This window comes from Stegostoma tigrinum, chromosome 24 (genome assembly GCF_030684315.1).
Source record: "Stegostoma tigrinum isolate sSteTig4 chromosome 24, sSteTig4.hap1, whole genome shotgun sequence".
In the NCBI taxonomy this organism is placed as follows: Eukaryota; Metazoa; Chordata; class Chondrichthyes; order Orectolobiformes; family Stegostomatidae; genus Stegostoma; species Stegostoma tigrinum.
Window position 1 is genome coordinate 29,475,011 of NC_081377.1, and position 19,360 is coordinate 29,494,370.

The following is a 19,360-nucleotide window of genomic DNA, read 5'->3' on the forward strand; positions in this document are numbered from 1 at the left end:
ACCAGAATGCCCCCCGTCCCTTCATCCAGATCATTAATGTATAAGGTGAACAGCTGCGGCCCCAACACTGAACCCTGTGGGACACCACTTGTCACTGATTGCCATTTCGAAAAAGAGCCTTTTATCCCAACTCTCTGCCTTCTGTCAGACAGCCAATCCTCAATCCAAGCCAGTAGCTCACCTCGAACACCATGGGCCCTCACCTTGCTCAGCAGCCTCCCGTGAGGCACCGTATCAAAGGCCTCTTGGAAGTCTAGATAGATAACATCTACTGGGTTTCCCTGGTCTAACGTACTTGTTAACTCTTCAAAAGAATTCTAACAGGTTTGTCAGGCACGACCTCCCCTTACTAAATCCATGCTGACTTGTTCTAATCTGACCCTGCACTTCCAAGATTTTAAAAATCTCATCCTTGACAATGGATTCTAGAATTTTACCAACTACCGAGGTTAGGCTAATCGGCCTATAATTTTCCATCTTTTGCCTTGATCCTTTCTTAAACAGGGGGTTTACAACAGCAATTTTCCAAATGTCTGGGACTTTCCCTGACTCCAGTGACTTTCGAAAGATCACGACCAAAGCCTCCGCTATTTCCTCAGCCACCTCCCTCAGAACTCTAGGAAGTAGCCCATCGGGGCCAGGAGATTTATCAATTTTTAGACCTTTTAGCTTTTCTAGCACTTTCTCTTTTGTAATACCTGCCATACTCAACTCTGCCCCCTGGCTCTCCCAAATTGTTGGCATACTACTCATGTCTTCCACTGTGAAGACTGATGCAAAGTACTTATTAAGTTCTTCAGCTATTTCCTTATCTCCCAGCACTAGCCTTCCAGCATTAATTTGGAGCGGCCCAATATCTACTTTTGCCTCTCATTTGTTTCTTATGCATTGAAAGAAGCTTTTACTATCATTTCCAATATTACGAGCTAGTCTACCTTCATATTTGATCCTCTCCTTCCTTATTGCTCCCTTTGTTATCCTCTGTTTGTTTTTGTAGCCTCCCCAATCTTCTGATTTCCCAGTGCTCTTGGCCGCTTTATAGGCTGTCTCTTTTTCTTTGATATATTTCCTGACTTCTTTTGTCAGCCATGGCTGTCTAATCCCACCCCAGATAATCTTTGATAATGGGAACTGCAGATGCTGGAGAATTCCAAGATAATAAAATGTGAGGCTGGATGAACACAGCAGGCCAAGCAGCATCTCAGGAGCACAAAAGCTGACGTTTCGGGCCTAGACCCTTCATCAGAGAGGGAGATGGGGAGAGGGAACTGGAATAAATAGGGAGAGGGGGAGGCGGACCGAAGATGGAGAGTAAAGAAGTTAGGTGGAGAGAGTGTAGGTGGGGAGGTAGGGAGGGGATAGGTCAGTCCAGGGAAGACGGACAGGTCAATGAGGTGGGATGAGGTTAGTAGGTAGCTGGGGGTGCGGCTTGGGGTGGGAGGAAGGGATGGGTGAGAGGAAGAACCGGTTAGGGAGGCAGAGACAAGTTGGACTGGTTTTGGGATGCAGTGGGTGGGGGGGAAGAGCTGGGCTGGTTGTGTGGTGCAGTGGGGGGAGGGGACGAACTGGGCTGGTTTAGGGATGCAGTAGGGGAAGGGGAGATTTTGAAACTGGTGAAGTCCACATTGATACCATATGGCTGCAGGGTTCCCAGGCGGAATATGAGTTGCTGTTCCTGCAACCTTCGGGTGGCATCATTGTGGCACTGCAGGAGGCCCATGATGGACATGTCATCTAGAGAATGGGAGGGGGAGTGGAAATGGTTTGCGAATGGGAGGTGCACTTGTTTGTTGCGAACTGAGCGGAGGTGTTCTGCAAAGCGGTCCCCAAGCCTCCGCTTGGTTTCCCCAATGTAGAGGAAGCCGCACCAGGTACAGTGGATGCAGTATACCACATTGGCAGATGTGCAGGTGAACCTCTGCTTAATGTGGAATGTCATCTTGGGGCCTGGGATGGGGGTGAGGGAGGAGGTGTGGGGACAAGTGTAGCATTTCCTGCGGTTGCAGGGGAAGGTGCCGGGTGTGGTGGGGTTGGAGGGCAGTGTGGAGCGAACAAGGGAGTCACGGAGAGAGTGGTCTCTCCGGAAAGCTGACAGGGGAGGGGATGGAAAAATGTCTTGGGTGGTGGGGTCGGATTGTAAATGGCGGAAGTGTCGGAGGATAATGCGTTGTATCCGGAGGTTGGTAGGGTGGTGTGTGAGAACGAGGGGGATCCTCTTGGGGCGGTTGTGGCGGGGGTGGGGTGTGAGGGATGTGTTGCGGGAAATACGGGAGACGCGGTCAAGGGCGTTCTCGATCACTGTGGGGGGAAAGTTGCGGTCCTTAAAGACCTTGGACATCTGGGATGTGCGGGAGTGGAATGTCTTATCGTGGGAGCAGCTGCGGCGGAGGCGGAGGAATTGGGAATAGGGTGTGGAATTTTTGCAGGAGGGTGGGTGGGAGGAGGTGTATTCTAGGTAGCTGTGGGAGTCGGTGGGCTTGAAATGGACATCAGTTACAAGCTGGTTGCCTGAGATGGAGACTGAGAGGTCCAGGAAGGTGAGGGATGTGCTGGAGATGGCCCAGGTGAACTGAAGGTTGGGGTGGAAGGTGTTGGTGAAGTGGATGAACTGTTCGAGCTCCTCTGGGGAGCCAGAGGCGGCGCCGATACAGTCATCAATGTACCGGAGGAAGAGGTGGGGTTTAGGGCCTGTGTACGTGCGGAAGAGGGACTGTTCCACGTAACCTACAAAGAGGCAGGCATAGCTGGGGCCCATGCGGGTGCCCATGGCCTTAGTCTGTAGGAAGTGGGAGGAGTCAAAAGAGTTGTTGAGTGTGAGGACGAGTTCAGCTAGGCAGATGAGAGTGTCGGTGGAGGGGGACTGGTCGGGCCTGCGGGACAGGAAGAAGCAGAGGGCCTTGAATCCATCTCCATGCGGAATGCAGGTGTACAGGGACTGGACGTCCATGGTGAATATGAGGTGTTGGGGGCCAGGGAATTGGAAGTCCTGGAGGAGGTGGAGGGCGTGGGTGGTGTCACGGACGTAGGTGGGGAGTTCCTGGACCAAAGGGGAGAAAATGGAGTCCAGATAGGTGGAGATGAGTTCGGTGGGGCAGGAGCAGGCTGAGACGATGGGTCGACCAGGGCAGGCAGGTTTGTGGATTTTGGGAAGGAGATAGAATCGGGCCGTGCGGGGTTGGGGAACAATGAGGTTGGAGGCTGTGGGTGGGAGGTCCCCTGTGGTGATGAGGTTGTGAATGGTGTTGGAGATGATGGTTTGGTGCTTGGGTGTGGGGTCATGATCGAGGAGGCGATAGGAGGTGGTGTCGGAGAGTTGGCATCTAGCCTCGGCGATGTAGAGGTCAGTGCGCCATACTACCACTGCGCCACCCTTGTCTGCGGGTTTGATGGTGAGGTTGGGGTTGGAGCGGAGGGCTGCCCGTTCTGCGGGGGAGAGGTTGGAGTGGGTGAGAGGGGTGGAGAGGTTGAGGCGGTTAATGTCTCGACGGCAGTTGGAGATGAAGAGGTCGAGGGAGGGTAGGAGGCCTGGGGGTGGTGTCCAGGAGGAGGACTTGTGTTGGAAGCGGGTGAAGGGGTCAGTGGAAGGAGGGTTGGGTTCCCGGTTGAAGAAGTAGGCATGGAGGCGAAGACAGCGGAAAAACTGCTCTATGTCCAACCGTGACTGGTATTCGTTGATGTGTGGTTGTAGGGGGACAAAGGTGAGCCCCTTGCTAAGGACTGACCGTTCGTCCTCAGTCAGTGGGAGGTCTGGGGGGATGGTGAAGATGCGGCAGGGCTCAGTGTGGCTGTCTTCTCTGGGGTTGCTGGCTGTGGAGGTTGTGGGCGGAGCGATGAGGTCGTCGGCCGTGGGCGGGGTTCCGTCGGCCGTGGGCGGGGTTCCGTCAGCGTCGGCCGTGGGCGGGGTTTCGCCGGCGTCGGCCGTGAGCGGGGTTTCGCTGGCGTCGGCCGTGGGCGGGGTTCCGTCGGCGTCGACCGTGGGCGGGGTTCCGTCGGCGGTTGGAGGATCGGGGTGGGCGGCAGCAGCTGAGGTGAGGGTGGTGTGTCGGGTGTTGTACCTGGACGTGGAGGTGGTGACTGCAGCAGCGGTTCCGGAAGTTCTGTGGCCGGCGAAGGCTGATGGGACGTCATCGGTGGGGTCTCCGGCCGTGTCTTCATGGTCAATGGCGGCGGGTGCATGGTGGGGGAGGGGCAGGGACAGAGTCGGGATTTGGGAGGCGCAGGAATCCTCTAGTGGGTGGCAGGGGCCAGTGAGTTTGTTGTACTTACGATTTTTGGTGTCCAGTAAAGCTGAGTGGAACTGGGTATTCAGTCTGTGGATCCTGCGGAGGATAAAAAACAGCAGAGGTCCTTTGCAGGTCTGGGAGAGGGAGGCTCTGAGCTGGGGCAGGCTGGATTGCAGTGCCTGGAGGTGCCGGCACATGGCTGCAAGTGTCTGTTTCAGGACTCGCAGGGAGAAACGCTTCTGAAGGGTCTGAATATTCTGGGTGTAGAGGTGGTCACGGTTGGGGCCAAATTGGGAAGGCTGAAATGTAGACTGTAGTCCCTTGGGGATGATCTGGTTCCGTAGGCAGGTGCTGAGGAAGGTGATGTGGCTGTGGTACCTGGTTTGCTTCAGGACATGTTCGAGCAGTTTCAAGGCCGAAGAGATTACAAGAGAGTTGCAATGGGAGAGAGACTCCCTGAGGTTGGTCCGGAGGGCAGTCCCTGTACACCTGCATTCCGCATGGAGATGGCCCCAAGGCCCTCCGCTTCTTCCTGTCCCGCAGGCCCGACCAGTCCCCCTCCACCGACACTCTCATCCGCCTGGCCAAACTCGTCCTCATCCTCAACAACTTCTCTTTTGACTCCTCCCACTTCCTACAGACTATGGGGGTGGCCATGGGCACCCGCATGGGCCCCAGCTATGCCTGCCTCTTTGTAGGTTACGTGGAACAGTCCCTCTTCCGCACCTACACAGGCCCTAAACCCCACCTCTTCCTCCGGTACATTGATGACTGTATCGGCGCCGCCTCTTGCTCCCCAGAGGAGCTCGAACAGTTCATCCACTTCACCAACACCTTCCACCCCAACCTTCAGTTCACCTGGGCCATCTCCAGCACATCCCTCACCTTCCTGGACCTCTCAGTCTCCATCTCAGGCAACCAGCTTGTAACTGATGTCCATTTCAAGCCCACCGACTCCCACAGCTACCTAGAATACACCTCCTCCCATCCACCCTCCTGCAAAAATTCCATCCCCTATTCCCAATTCCTCCGCCTCCGCCGCATCTGCTCCCACGATAAGACATTCCACTCCCGCACATCCCAGATGTCCAAGTTCTTTAAGGACCGCAACTTTCCCCCCACAGTGATCGAGAACACCCTTGACCGCGTCTCCCGTATTTCCCGCAACACATCCCTCACACCCCGCCCCCGCCACAACCGCCCCAAGAGGATCCCCCTCGTTCTCACACACCACCCTACCAACCTCCGGATACAACGCATTATCCTCCGACACTTCCGCCATTTACAATCCGACCCCACCACCCAAGACATTTTTCCATCCCCTCCCCTGTCAGCTTTCCGGAGAGACCACTCTCTCCGTGACTCCCTTGTTCGCTCCACACTGCCCTCCAACTCCACCACACCCGGCACCTTCCCCTGCAACCGAGGGAAATGCTACACTTGTCCGCACACCTCCTCCCTCACCCCCATCCCAGGCCCCAAGATGACATTCCACATTAAGCAGAGGTTCACCTGCACATCTGCCAATGTGGTATACTGCATCCACTGTACCTGGTGCGGCTTCCGCTACATTGGGGAAACCAAGCGGAGGCTTGGGGACCGCTTTGCAGAACACCTCCGCTCAGTTCGCAACAAACAACTGCACCTCCCAGTCGCAACCCATTTCCACTCCCCCTCCCATTCTCTAGATGACATGTCCATCATGGGCCTCCTGCACTGCCACAATGATGCCACCCGAAGGTTGCAGGAACAGCAACTCATATTCCGCCTGGGAACCCTGCAGCCATATGGTATCAATGTGGACTTCACCAGTTTCAAAATCTCCCCTTCCCCTACTGCCTCCCTAAACCAGCCCAGTTCGTCCCCTCCCCCCACTGCACCACACAACCAGCCCAGCTCTTCCCCCCCCACCCACTGCATCCCAAAACCAGTCCAACCTGTCTCTGCCTCCCTAACCGGTTCTTCCTCTCACCCATCCCTTCCTCCCACCCCAAGCCGCACCCCCAGCTACCTACTAACCTCATCCCACCTCCTTGACCTGTCCGTCTTCCCTGGACTGACCTATCCCCTCCCTACCTCCCCACCTACACTCCACCTATCTTCTTTACTCTCCATCTTCGGTCCGCCTCCCCCTCTCTCCCTATTTATTCCAGTTCCCTCTCCCCATCCCCCTCTCTGATGAAGGGTCTAGGCCCGAAACATCAGCTTTTGTGCTCCTGAGATGCTGCTTGGCCTGCTGTGTTCATCCAGCCTCACATTTTATTATCCCAGATAATCTTTCTTTTCTTTTGGGATGAACCTCTGTACTGTGTCCTCAATTACACCCAGAAACTCCTGCCATTGTTGCTCTACTTTCTTCCCTGCTAGGCTCTGCTTCCAGTCGATTTTCATCAGTTCCTCCCTCATGCCCCTGTAACTACCTTTATTTAACTGTAATCCCGTTACATCTGATTTTGCCTCCTCTCTTTCAAACTGCATACTGAACTCGACCATATTATGATCGCTGCCTCCTAAGTGTTCCCTTACTTTAAGGTCTTTTATAAAGTCTGGCTCATTACATAGCACTAAGTCCAGAATAGCCTGCTCCCTTGTGGGCTTCATCACAAGCTGTTCCAAAAAGCCATCCTGCAAACATTCCATAAGTTCCTTTTCTTTGGATCCACCGGCAACATTATTCATGCAATCTACCTGCATATTGAAGTCCCCCATGATCACCGTGACCTTGCCTTTCTGACATACCCTATCTATTTCTCGGTGCATCTTGCGCCCCTGGTCCTGATCACTGTTAGGACGTCTGTACATAACTCCCATTATAGTTTTCTTGCCTTTGTGGTTCCTCAATTCCACCCCCACAGACTCCACATCTTCTGACCCTATGTCGCCCAGTGCCGTAGATTTAATTCCATTCTTAACTAACAAGGCAACCCCCCCACCCTGCCCACCTCCCTGTGTTTTCGATATGTTGTGAATCCTTGGATGTTTAACTGCCAGTTTTGAACTCCCTGCAACCATGTCTCTGTGATGCCTACCACATCATAATCATTCAAGATTTGTGCTGTTAATTCATCTACTTTGTTGCGAATACTATAAGCATTTAGATAAAGTGCCTTGATGCTAACTTTCTTATCATTATTAGAGGGGTTGGAAATCCCAAAATGTCTTAAGCTATCCTTCCTTTTTGCTGTATTCCTAGTCTGCCTCAAGCTTAAATCCACCTGTACACATGCTATCCTTTTGCTTGTCTTTCCATTTAACTCCATACTCGCTGTCTCTTTCACTTTCCCTTCCCCCCAACTCAGAAGTTTAAAGTCCTACTGACCACCCTATTTATCCTTTTCGGTAGAACACTGGTTCCAGATTGGTTCAGGTGGAGACCGTCCCAACGATACAGATCCCCCCCCCTCACCCCCGGTTCCAAAACTGATGCCAATGCCCCATGAAATGGAATCCCTCTTTCCCACACCAATCCCTTAGCCATGTGTTTACTTCCCTAACTTTCTTTTCCCTGTGCCAATTGGCACATGGCTCAGGCAGTAATCCGGAGATTATGACCCTTGAGGACCTGTACTTCAATTTCTTTCCTAGTCCTTCATAATCCCTGAACAGGTCCTCTATCCTAGCTTTGCCTATGTTGTTAGTCCCAACATGGACCACAACAACTGGATCCTCCCCGTCCCGCTCAACCCGCTCGGAGATGTCCCGCACCCTGGCACCGGGCAGGCAACACACCATGTGGGACTCCCGATCCGGCTTGCATAGGATACTAGCTGTCCCTCTAATTATAGAATCCCCTATAACAACTACCTGTCTTTTTGCTCCCCCATCTTGAATGGCCTTCTGCACCACGGTGCCCTGGTCAGCTGGCTCATCCTGTCCACAGTCCTATTCCTCATCCATTGACACATCCCTGCTCCATTGCACAGACTAATGGACAAAGGCCTAGACAGCACAGAACTACACAATTCAGAGAGCAAAATCTCGTACTTTTTAACGCCATTCAGAAGACGCCCAAAAAAGTGTCTCAATCCAGGAATTTACATTTGATCTATGCTGTTGTTAAGGAGGAAACATGACAGATAACTTGCCCACAGCAATGTGATCAATGGCAAGGGTGTTGGTTGAAGAATGAACCTTGCCAGGACAGCAGAAGAATGTTCCTGCTCTTTTTTTTAACGTAAATGACTGATATATTTTCTGTTCACTTGAACAGTCAGAAATAGGTTTAGGTTAATATCTTGCCCGATGAGTGCTCTTAGTACAATGCAGCATCTATGATCCTTACAACATGATACCAACAACAAAACCCTCACAACAAAGCAATATTGTTTTAAAACTGTCCCTCTGACAGTGTGGCTGTCCCTCAGTACTGCCCCTCTGATAATACTGTGCTCGTCAGTGCTGTCCCCTGACGGTGCAGCACTCCCTCAGTGCTGCCTCTCTGATAGTGCAGCAGTCCCTCAGTACTGTCCCTCTGACAAAGCAGCACAATCTTAAAAATGCCCCTCTGATAACATAGCAGTCCCTCAGTACTGCCCTTCTGACAGTGCTGTGCTCCCTCAGTACTAAGCTTCTGGCAGTGCAATACTCTCTCAAAAATAACACAGTGTGGAGCTGGAGGAACACAGCAGGCCAGGCAGAATCAGCGGAGCAGGAAGTCTGATGTTTCGGGTCAGGACCCTGCTTCAGAAACCATTTTTCTGAAGAAGGATCCCAAACTGAAACATCAGTTTTCTTGCTCCTCTGATGCTGCCTGGCCTGCTGTGTTCCTCCAGCTCCGTACTGTGGTATCTCTGACTCCAGCATCGGCAGTTCTTACTAACTTTCTCAATAATATCTCTCTCACCATGCAGCACTCTCTCAATACTGCCCCTCTGACAGTGAAGTTCTCTCTCAGTACTGCCCCTCTGACAGCACGGCATTTCCTTAATACTGGCCCTTCTGATAGTGCAACATTTCCATGGCATTGTCTTATTTCCGGACTGCCTTCTGGCCGTGCCACACTTCCTTCGTATTGCCTTCCAAGCAGTGCAGAGATGCCACTGCACATGCCCTCAAAATGTTCTGTGAGATTCCAAATACTGACTCTTTTACAATGCAGCACTGCCTCAGTATCACTAGTCCAAGCAGTCCTACCTATGTAACCTCTCAGTACTGCCCCTCTGACAGGCCAGCACTCCTTCAGTACTAGATAGACTGGAGAGTTGGGCAGATAAATGGCAGATGGAGTTCAATCTGGGCAAATGCGAGGTGATGCATTTTGGAAGATCTAATTCAAGGGCGAACTATACAGTAAATGGAAAAGTCCTAGGGAAAATTGATGAACAGAGAGATCTGGGTGTTCAGGTCCATTGTTCCCTGAAGGTGGCAACGCAGGTCAATAGGGTGGTCAGGAAGGCATACAGCATGCTTTCCTTCATCAGACGGGGTATTGAGTACAAGAGTTGGCAGGTCATGTTACAGTTGTATAAGACTTTGGTTCGGCCACATTTAGCGTACTGTGTACAGTTCTGGTCGCCACATTACCAAAAGGATGTGGACGCTTTGGAGAGGGTGCAGAGGAGGTTCACCATAATGTTGCCTGGTATGGAGGGTGCTAGCTATGAAGAGAGGTTGAGTAGATTAGGATTATTTTCATTAGAAAGACGGAGATTGAGGGGGGACCTGATTGATGTCTACAAAATCATGAGGGATATGGACAGGGTGGATAGCAAGAAGCTTTTTCCCAGAGTGGGGTACTCAATTACTAGGGGTCATGAGTTCAAAGTGAGAGGAGGAAAGTTTAAGGGAGATATGCGAGGAAAGTTCTTTACGCAGAGGGTGGTGGGTACCTGGAACGCATTGCCAGCGGAGGTGGTAGACACATACACGTTAGCGTCTTTTAAGATATATTTGGACAGGTACATGGATGGGCAGGGAGCAAATGGACAGAGACCCTTAGAAAATAGATGACAGGTTAGACAGAGGATCTCAATCGGCACAGGCTTGGAGGGCCGAAGGGCCTGTTCCTGTGCTGTAATTTTCTTTGTTCTTTACTGTCCCTCCAACAGGCCAGCACTCCTTCAGTACTGCCCCTCCGACAGGCCAGCACTCCTTCAGTACTGCCCCTCTGACAGGCCAGCACTCCTTCAGTACTGCCCCTCCGACAGGCCAGCACTCCTTCAGTACTGTCTAACAAACGATGGAACACCCCTCGTGCGCTGCATATCTGAAGGTGCAGCATTCCTCTTGTACTGCACATTTAACAGTGCAACCCTCTCCATTAGCATTCCTCCAAAACTATAGCACTGCAATGGAACGTCCAAGGTTCAACAGGCACCTCTGCCAAGTAACCCTCTCTTTACATGTGCAGTATAACATTTTATGCCTGTGTCAAATACAGATAATATCAGCCTCTGTGCAAGGTTGTGTGAAAAATGGGTGAGGACAGGGTGAAGCTCAAGATAATTCCAACTGTTAAATTCCTTCACAATACTTTCGTAAAATCGAACAGTATGGTAGCTCAGTATCTGCCAATGTGGTATACTGCATCCACTGTACCCGGTGTGGCTTCCTCCACATTGGGGAAACCAAGCGGAGGCTTGGGGACCGCTTTGCAGAACACCTCCGCTCAGTTCGCAATAAACAACTGCACCTCCCAGTCGCAAACCATTTCCACTCCCCCTCCCATTCTTTAGATGACATGTCCATCATCGGCCTCCTGCAGTGCCACAATGATGCCACCCGAAGGTTGCAGGAACAGCAACTCATATTCCGCCTGGGAACCCTGCAGCCATATGGTATCAATGTGGACTTCACCAGCATCAAAATCTCCCCTTCCCCCACCGCATCCCAAAACCAGCCCAGTTCGTCCCCTCCACCCACTGCATGCCAAAACCAGTCCAACCTGTCTCTGCCTCCCTAACCGGTTCTTCCTCTCACCCATCCCTTCCTCCCACCCCAAGCCGCACCTCCATCTCCTACCTACTAACCTCATCCCACCCCCTTGACCTGCCCGTCTTCCCTGGACTGACCTATCCCCTCCCCACCTCCCCACCTATACTTTCCTCTCCACCTATCTTCTTTTCTCTCCCTCTTCGGTCCGCCTCCCCCTCTCTCCCTATTTATTCCAGAACCCTCACCCCATCCCCCTCTCTGATGAAGGGTCTAGGCCCAAAACGTCAGCTTTTGTGCTCCTGAGATGCTGCTGGGCCTGCTGTGTTCGTCCACCCTCACATTTCGTTATCTTGGTAGCTCAGTCGTTTGTATCATTGCCTCACAGCACCAGGAACGCAGGTTCAATGCCACCCTCAGGACACTGTCTGTGTGGAGTTTGCACATTCTTCACACGTTTGTGTGGGTTTCCTCCGGGTGCCTCGGTTTCCTCCCGCAGTCCAAAGATGCGCAGGGTAGGTGGATTGTCATGCTAAATTGCCCCTCGATGTGCAGACTAGATGGATTAGCAATGGGAAATGTAGGGTTACAGGGATAGATTGGGATGCTGTTCAGAGGGTTGGTGCAGACTATGCATGGGACATATGCTGTATTTCTGCACCGTAGAGATTCTGTGATCTGGGGCATTTGGTTTCAATCAGAGTTACTTGGACCTAACAGGAATCAGTCATTTCAAAACACAGGACCAAAGTAATGATTTAATCTCTTAAATCATCTCACCCGAACAATATACGCTCATACACTCCGCTGACTCATACCCTCCACTCATTCACACTTGCAGCTAGAAAAGGAGTTAAACTATGAGTTACAAGTCAAATTGACGCCGATTGTACAAAACACTGAGCAGGTGGTGGCCATGAAAATCCAAGAATTTGCTGACATCAAGTTTTTGCAAGGAGTCCGTAATGGTCTGTCTATGAAGTGCCTAAGAACTAATAGAACGACTTCAGCTGTCTTTCACTCCATGTACAATAATAATTTACACTTACCTTGATATTTGATCTCTATAAGGTAACAGCAACACTCTTCTCCTTCTCAGGTTCCCAGTTACAGCCAAGCACCTGCTCAACACCAGAATCAGAGGGATGATTTATTGTAGTTCTGGTAGGAACTGCTCATCTGTTATCATTAATACATCTTTTGTCATCAATTCAGACAAAGGAGAAGTTCACTTAACAATAAACATTCCACTTCTCATGTCCTTTCAAACTTGAGAGAACGCGTAAAACAGCAGCTCAACTGGAGACAACAAAAGCAACAAGGAAGAGGAACATTCGGTTGCTATTTATAGGGAGTGACTGCATGCAAAAGTAAAATTGAGTGCCTGGGTACTTTGTATTAAAGGACTGCTGAGTTTCACAGATGTATGTGTGGGTGGGGCATTTAGCTATTCTAGCATGAGCAATATCAAACATTATTTTTATATAACATCATGAAATCAATCAACAGCACATACTAGTTCACAGACACAGCCATTGGATTACAGCCTTATCTAGGAATGTAATTTGTCAATAAACCTTTGAACCCATTAAAACTGATTTGAAAATGACACTTTCCACCAGTATGCAGCTTAAAATAAAGCAGTAGTGGCATCTGTTTAGTTAAATTTTTATTTTATGTTTGATTTTGACTGGTGTCTTCTTAGCAAAAAGAATAGGCCATTTAGTCATTTGCACCGTCAATGCTTTCTCTCCCCTAACACTTCACCTTCCTACCACTGCAGAAATGCTGTCCCATTCACACTTCACCTCAGCCCAGATGAACAGTCATGTAGACTTGAAATGTTAGTTTGCTCTCACTCCATGGATATTGCCTGACTTGCTCGGATTTCCAGCATATTTTTTGCTTTCAGGCCATTTAGCTCCTCATGCTGTTCCACTATTCAAATAGAACATAGAAAATTGAGATATATTCAGCACATAAGGGACAGCTATCTGTTTTAAACCTACATCTCTGCTCTTGGTCCCTAGCCTTGTAGGTAATTGCAGCTCAAATGTATATCCAAGTGTTTTCTTAAATGTGCTGAGGATTTGTGCCCATACCAGTTTTCCAGACATTGAGCTCTCAATTCCATTGCTGAAATAATTGCACAGAGGCTAGTATCCCATCACCAAGTCACCTTTTGTTAACACATGCCCAGTATATAGACTCTAACCAGTGAGTTCAGACCCAATCCCAATAATATTGAGAATCGCTGAGCCTCCTGTTTATATCTGTCAGCCAGAGCTCGATGATTGATCCAGGTTAACAGCCACAATCAAGGAACTTGTACTCAATGAGATCCACGTGGCCAACCTCATTCTAATCACTACAATCACACTCTGAATGGAAACAGTATTCTTCAACTTTCCTCAAGCCTCCCACTTTAAATCAGCACTCGGCTTGTTCAGCCCTCTCTTAGTGGAAATTAATTGTTCCTGTTCACTCTATCACAGCCCTCACAATTTTATATGTTTCAATTAAGTCTCCCCTCAGCATCCTGTGTTCCAATGAAAATAACCCCATTGCTATCAAATCTTTCTTCCAGCTAAAATCGGCCAATCATGGCACGTTTTGTGAATCGCTTCTATACCCTCACTGTTCTGATCACATCTTTCCTGCTATGTCGTGAGCAGAGTCAGATGAAGTACTTTATCCATGGCGTAACTACTCTTCTCCACAATTTTGCTATAACTTTCCTGCTGTTAAACTGCATGCATTGAAAAATAAGGAAATAATCCCAGATACTTTCTTGACCAGTTTATCATCCTGTCCTGCAACCTTCAGGGAACCATGGACATGTACTCCAGAGCCTTGCTATTGTTCCATGATAATCAGAATCCCATCATGATTGTCTATTCCTTTGCCTTATTTGTTGTCAAACTTGGCCAGCTTGAATTACTTTTTTTATATACCAGCCTGATATTTTACTGTATTCTACAGCATTCTTCCTCACTATAAATCACATCGCTAATTTTTAAATTATTTGAAAACTTCTGAATCATGCCCCCAGCCTTAAACCTAATTTATTGAATAATACTACGAGCTGCATGCAACCCAGAGTTGAGTTGTGCAGAACCCCGAAGAAAACAGGCCTCTCATCACAAAAACATTATTTGGCCACAGACCTTTGTCACGACAAGATTTCAACACTCTGTCATTTTCTTTCCTTTATTGTTCACAATAGCCAAAGTACAGATTGAATTCAACAAGCTTGAACTTGCAAAACTCAATGTAAAATGCTACTGTTACATATGATGCTATGATTGAACAGCAATTGTAGAGTAATCATTAGTGCAGCTAATAGCTACACTAATGATTATTCACGGTTACCCTACAATTGCTGTTCAAACACAGCAGCACATGTAACAGTAGCATTTTGTATTGAGTTTTGCAAACACAAGCTTGTTGAATTCAATCTGCACTTAGATACTCAAATGAGTATTAATGTTCATTTACAAGAAGTGACAAACACTGAAAGCATAACTATTCTCTGCATGCAAAAGTGTAGATGGAGTCAGTGGATGGAATGTTGACTGTACTCAAGCTATGCATCTTTACCAGAAACTTTGAGAGCCTATAGTTCCTCAATGCTTCCTCCATTACAACAGTTCAACTCAAGTTCACCCACTAATCAATCAGCGTCTTTTCTCCTGTAATATAAATTATTGTGATCATCTGAAATAATGAGGATAAGATAAAACACTTTGGCAAGACAACAGTCTTTTCAGCAAAGATCTAGTTAAATAAAGGAATAGATTCAATGGTGTGGCAGTCAATAGTTGTCAAAATACATGAAACTAAAATTACATGACCTTTTTTGAACAAGTATTCTGGTGGCTAGTCCATTTTCAAATCAATGTCATCTGCTTTAAAGAATTATTGACCAGATACCTTCCTGGCTAAATCTCTAATCCCATGGCAGTGTCTATAGATTTGCAATTTAGACACATCCTCTCTAACGTCATAAGGACAATGGTGGAATTTTCTCAGGCCCTGAATAATATGGGCTATGGTGAGAAATTGGGGAAAATTAGATGAAATGTCCAGTGGGGCACTTATTGATATAGAGACCAAAATGTTGTATTTTCTAAGCAAGACCTGGATGTCTAGAATAGAGTTTCACTAATGAGTGTCGAGAGGCTTAGTAGCAGGGATTATCGTTCATTATTACCCATATAACTAATTAACTTCATATTTGTCCCAACAGCAGGATAAAAACTAGGCGCTGAGAATTCCCCACACTAAAGTCAGAGAAATGTGAGGAGATGTAAGCAGGTTTGGCGAAGTTCAAAGATAAGCTGGTGAGAATGGCTACCAAGAAGGGAATTTGGAGATTCATCAAGAGCAAGAGGCTGAACCGGATTCTCACTGGTTGTGGAGTAATCGTTGCTCCTTTCCAGAGTGCTGAAAAAAGAAATGTGTAATGGAGATGAAAATGGCTGCCACCACACGTGGAGCGGGCGGAGTAAATATATCCGTCTGTGAGGGAAGGGGCTGCCTGTATCAGTGATGTGAAGACTTTCAAAGGGCAACAGCATTACATACACTCTCAAGGACAAAAGCTGAAACGCTTATGAGAAATACACTCCATGGTAACCTTTGGCATTAATCTCCTATTTGCAATTCATTTCCTTGCCCAAGTACTTTCGACCATGTCATACAATGTTACGAACCAATCCCACTCATGGCTGTGATGTAAAAATAATATTTGGCTACTGGTCAGACTGATTCTATTTGTTAAATTCTCAAGCACCTGCAATTAGACAAAGCCAACTCAGAGTGCACACCATTCAAATATTGGCCCATTGAACATCATAGCTGGCTCGGCTGTGTACCTTCAGTGTTGTAGCTCCAGCTAGACAATAATGAGCAGCTGATGAATAAATGAATGTATAATTACAAATGCGAGGATGTATTTATAGCAAAGCATCACTGCACTGCCATTATACCCTGAGAAGATACTCTCTTCTTTCCCCTCCCACTACATCTCATTGGGCTCACAGCTGGATTGGAGAGAGCTGCCCTACAGTGGAACCCATTGACTTTGGAGATCTGGTCAGGTGACCACAGTGGTGCTGGTGTCTTGAAGGCCCAGGCACCATGTCCTGCCCAGAGGCAGGATCAGCCTCCTTGGTTTGAACTTCTGCAGGGCTGAGGGTGGCAGAACAAGGTGAACATGAACACCTTGGTCACCTCTGGACTGTCTCAAGAGGAGACTTCTGGTGTGGGTGTTGGTGGTTACGGGGTTTGCTGTATGTTGTCCTTTCTCTGGATTGGTGAGTTCTGGCATGGTCCGGTCTCCTTGTGGGGATAGGGCACCCACAGCAATGCAATGTCCCCTGCATCTCCCCTTTTGCCAAGCAGTTGGTGCTGAACACCAATGACTGGAGTGATGGAGTACACATATCCAGCAGAGATTGGTGAGCCTGGCTCTCCATGATAGCTGCCAGCCTGGATCTTGGCCAGGTTTTTGCCGTACCGAAGCCTTTGGGTCAGGTCACCCCAGTGCCTCCTACTCCTGTACTTGCTTGTGCATATCAATGAAGTCCCAAATTGCTATCACCATGGTGCCATCTCCTGCCTGGGGCAAGTATCTGCCAGTCCTCTGCATGCCAATTACTAGGTGTGCCTCCCCATTGCCAGCTGCAGGTACATGGCAGTGAAATGCTTAACAGCAGGTGCTCCTGACTGACTATGGCATGCCTCTTGTACCTGCAGGAGACAAAAGAGAGAAAGTGTTTTGAAAGTTCTTTTTAAATGAACTTCTCCCTGCTCTGAATTATTGACAAAGATGTAATAACAACAATAGAGCAGCACTTCCTCCCAGCCCTGCAATAAACCATCCCTCTGATTCTGGTGTTGTCTCGTTGCTTAGCTGTAGCTGGGAGTCAGCACAAAAGGACAGCATTGTTACTCTACACAGTGAGAAGATAGTTTTGCTCACAGAAGTCAAGGTGAGTGGTAATTTTTACTGTTCTACACATGAAATGAAAACAAACTCAAGTCACTGTATCAGCTCTTAGACACTTTATAGATAGTCTACTCAAGGCTATTAACAAACAGCCTACCCCAGCAAATTCTCTGATTTTCAGCATCACTTCTTGCTCAAAGCTCCATACTCCGACATGAGGAGTAATTCGTGGTTTTACTGCCTTTCCAGTTGTTTGTGTGAGTAGAGTGCAAACAGGACCAGTGTGAAAGAGTGAATAAAACAACCACAATCTCATTCATCCACAGAAGTTGTTGAAAAAGCTCAGCAGTTCTAGCAGCATCAGTGGAGAGAAATCAGAGTTAACTTTTTGGATCTAGTGACTGTTCCTCAGAACTCCACCCTTCCAAAACACACATGCACGCGCACACACAAACATTGTGTTAGGATTTCTTTGTACAGTCTAGTTTTTCAGAAAATAACGCTATTGGTTGCTGTTTCAGGAACAGGTTAGGGAAAGGTAGATACTCCCTACAGACAGTTAATCCAGCAGCATAAATGAGAGAAAGGGTGAAAACCGAAAACTATAAAAGATATAGATTAGGTGTTGATGCAAAGGTCATACAGGATATATCAGATAACGTGTTTAATATTAACATAGAATACATCAGCTGGTACAATAAAAATAGCTTGACATTGTTTTATGGAACTCTTTCAAAGTTATTTTACCACAGTAACTATGTTGAAAAACAAGATATTTGTCGAATGTTGTAATCAGGCCCATGTGCCAGAAACTGGGACTCCCTGAAGTGCATTAGCATTTAGATCTGTGATAAGAATATAAAGTACCTATTGTGTTAAGTTTAATCTGGTCACTTCCATGAGGAATTCCTGACCAGACTTGAAGGTCACGATTGTAGCTTGGTTCTAACCCCACACGTCAATGATTCATGATTTCACATTTGAGAATGAGATGACGTTCTGGCTTTCTATTTGCACAACACTAAGATCACCTATTTGTCCATCTGTAACATTGCCCAACTTCACCACAGTTCAACTCATCTTCTGTTGAAATTCTAATTTCATGTCTTTATATATCAAGATTTGACTATTCTGATGTACACCTGGGTGGTCTCCCATATTATGGCCTCCATAACCTTAACATTATCCAAAACACTGTACTGAGTTCCATTCCTCTGTAGCCCCTGAGCTCACTGACCTATATTAGATTCGTAGTCAAAATACAACTTGATTTCAAAATTCTCACCCATTGTTTTCAAAGCCCTACATGACCCTTCCTTCCTAATCTCTTATCCTCCTCTAGCCCTAAAACATTTGAAGATGTATGAAATTCTACAATTCTGACCTCTTAATCATTTTCAATTTTAATTGCTTCACCTCTGATGGCCATGCCTTCAGTTGACATGGTCTTTAATTCCAGCGTAAAACTTTCAATTTCTTCTTGACTTTCTTCCCATTAAAGTTGCTGTTTAAATCTACCTCTTTAAATAAGATTTGGTCATCTAGCATAATATTTCTTCATGTTGTTCACTGTCGAACATTGTCTTATAATGCTCCTAAAAGATATCTGTGATTTTTATTTATCTGAATATAGGCTGTTGTTGAAAACCCACAGACATAAGCACAATGGGCCAAATGGCCATTGCGATGTACACAATGGGTGAAGTAACTCGACAAAATCTCGTGCCCCATTACAAGAAATATTTTGTTCACGTGTGGAGAATCTTTGACACTGATCCAACGCCCTGAGATGGAACGGTATATGTGATATAACAAGGTGTAGAGCTGGATGAACACAGCTGGCCAAGCAGCATCAGAGGAGCAGGAAAGCTGACATTTTGGGCCTAGACCCTTCTTCAGAATATGTGATACGCCGGTTCTTACCTGTCAGCCAGAACTCCCTGATTGGGCCAGATTAACCGCTGCAAACAGGGAAGTAATATTCTATGAGGTCCACCTGGCTGACCTCATTACAATCACTACAATGGGTAAATGTATTTTTAAGTTGAAAGTTTACTAAGTGAAGATACACAATTATTTGAGCGATTAATGTAGTAAAGCAGTTCCATTAATCAAAGAACACTTGAACACTCTGCTTCTTGTTTTAACATTTTAGCAACAACTGAGTAAAATTAGTTAAAGCTCACACACATTAATGGGAACATAAGTATCAAATCACACCAGTAATGACGGCTTCATATTATTCATTTAGTCAGATATGGCAAGCGGACAAACATTAGTTTAGCCTTTGATCTCTTAAAGAACACAAAGGTAC

At 47.5% G+C, this 19,360-nt stretch overlaps 1 protein-coding gene and 1 long non-coding RNA gene across 3 annotated transcripts in view; one reads left to right on the plus strand and one right to left on the minus strand.

Moving 5' to 3' along the window:
* The window catches only part of LOC125464848 (uncharacterized), a 46,815-nt gene extending 34,295 nt beyond the window's left edge, over positions 1-12,520 (minus strand). For both annotated transcript variants that reach the window (XM_048557684.2, XM_048557683.2), the window contains exon 1: positions 12,143-12,520. The gene's annotated coding sequence lies outside the window, so the exon portion shown is untranslated. The remainder of the gene's footprint in view (positions 1-12,142) is intronic.
* On the plus strand, positions 3,970-17,000 carry LOC132210929 (uncharacterized). The gene is made up of 3 exons (XR_009447173.1): positions 3,970-4,028; positions 12,193-12,257; positions 15,343-17,000. It is a non-coding gene; the product is annotated as an uncharacterized LOC132210929 (long non-coding RNA).
* The last annotated feature ends 2,360 nt before the right edge of the window (positions 17,001-19,360 follow it).